Genomic DNA, 2,193 nt, shown 5'->3' with positions numbered 1-2,193 from the left:
TAGCAGCATTATTTACTTTATGTTTATAGCAGCATTATTTGTTGTAGCCAAGATATGGAAGCAGCCCAAGTATCCATTGATTGATGAATGGATAGAGAAGACATGATGTGTATATACAATGAAATATTATTCGGCCACAAAAAAGAATGAAATCCTGCCATTTGCAATGACATAGAGAGAGCTCCAGAGTATAACACTAAGCAAAATAAGATAAAGACAAATACTGTATGATTTCGCTCATATGTGGAATTTAAGAAACAAAATAAATGAGCAAAGGGAAAAACAAGAGAGAGAGAGAGAGAGACAAACCCAGAAACAGACTCTTAACTATAGAGATCAAACTGATGGTTATCAGAGGGGACATGGTGGAGGGATGGGTGAAATAGGTTATGGGGATTAAAGAGGGCACTTGTTGAAGTGATGAGCCCTGGCTGATGTCTGGAACTGTTGAATCACTACATGATACACCTGAAACTAATATAACACTGTATGTTAACTATACTGGAATTAAAATAAAAACTTTAAGAAAAGAATGATACTTCTTGTCTTATGTATACATCTATTAAGGGATAACTGTGGAAACAGGTATTTGGCCTCTGCTGAGGTGCTTTCCCATATTGTAGAGTGGGGAGAAGTGTTATAATGATCTCATCACTTGTATTTTCTGACTCTTAGTGAAGGATGTGCCAATCCTTATGGAAACTGCCATGAAAACAAAACAAAAAGACTGTAAGTGAGAGTTATTGAAGGTGGAGACGTAGGATATCACGTAGGTGGCAAGCTCAGTAAGGCTCCATGCTTTATGCTACCTTTCCTTCTATTTCAGACATCGAATTCGGAAGTTAAATGGCTGTCATAGGAATGCATAATAACATGCTTATTTGAATTGAAAAATAAGTCAGAGTACTTCTGACAGAAATTAGATCTGACTTCGCTCATTAATTTGACCGTGAGCACTGGCTTTGCCAATTTGGATATATGGCAGGCATTTCCCATAAACTGAATGAGTTTAAATCTTCAGCTCTTCAATTTTGATAAAAGAATTTAAACCACACGGTTAAGATAAAGGTATTTTACCTTTAAAATGTATTGATAAAAGTGTATTGAAATGAAGAATATTTTTTATTCCCCTAAACCTTTCTGAATTGTGAGGTTAAATACATTTTTTTAAAAGTGAAAGACAAATGTTATAATTAATGGTCATTTATGGGTTTTCATAAAGTTTCTTGGTATATTTCCCAGAAATTGAGAAAGTGGGTGAATCTGATGACTAGGCAACAATTCTCTTTTTCCTCTCTTTTGAAAATTAGGAAGTTTCCTCTTTTTGTTTTAAAAAATTGAAGGAGGACCATTAGAATTTTTCAGTGATCATTAAAATAATTTCAAGAACTATTTTGGGAAGGAGTTCAAAGAATTGAATTGCTATAACAAAACTTTTTACATTTCCATTGATCTGTTGATGTGAATAAGGTTTTTCACTGGTTACATATATAAGAATGAAAAATGAGAATATAATTGATGTTGAAACTTTCATTCTAGTAAAAAGTAATATTCATTCATGTGTACATAATCCAGATGGAAAAAATGAGCTTCATCCATCTCATTGAGGGCAATGTTTCCATTAGTATCTTACTTTTATGTTCAATAATTACTTAATGTGTAATACCTTTGTATTATTTTGATTAATTATATACTATTCATAATTGTAATAATTCATAAGGAAATTCCTAAACTTGAGGACTTCTATGACCATAGCACATACCAAAACAAATTAAATTTCATTTTATAAACTTATTTTTTGGCAGAGAAGTGCATTAGGGCTAACAATAAAAGATGTTTGAGCATAAAATACATTCTATTAAGTTATAATTTATGGTAGATGTGAAACAGAAATACAAATTTAAGAAGAAAATGTAAATATTGTAAAATTTCTGCTAAAGAAGACTGTGTACTTTTAAAAGTGGATAATTGAGGGTAATAAATCACCACGATAGCTAGATTTCACTGGGAATGTTTAACAGAGTGATGTAATTGTTGTATTTTGAAATCTTAATACAGTATTTACAATATGCTAGAAATTATACCCTTTTATTTTATTTATCCTATTTAAATTTATAATAAAAAACATTTGGATGTCAAATTAACCATGTGCAACTGACCCTCATTGTCTTCAGGTCCAACCAGGTCAGGTGG

The sequence above is a fragment of the Mirounga leonina genome, unplaced genomic scaffold (assembly GCF_011800145.1).
Source record: "Mirounga leonina isolate KUSES-001 unplaced genomic scaffold, KU_Mleo_1.0 Mir_150, whole genome shotgun sequence".
Taxonomy (NCBI): domain Eukaryota; kingdom Metazoa; phylum Chordata; class Mammalia; order Carnivora; family Phocidae; genus Mirounga; species Mirounga leonina.
This window is presented reverse-complemented; position numbering follows the sequence as displayed.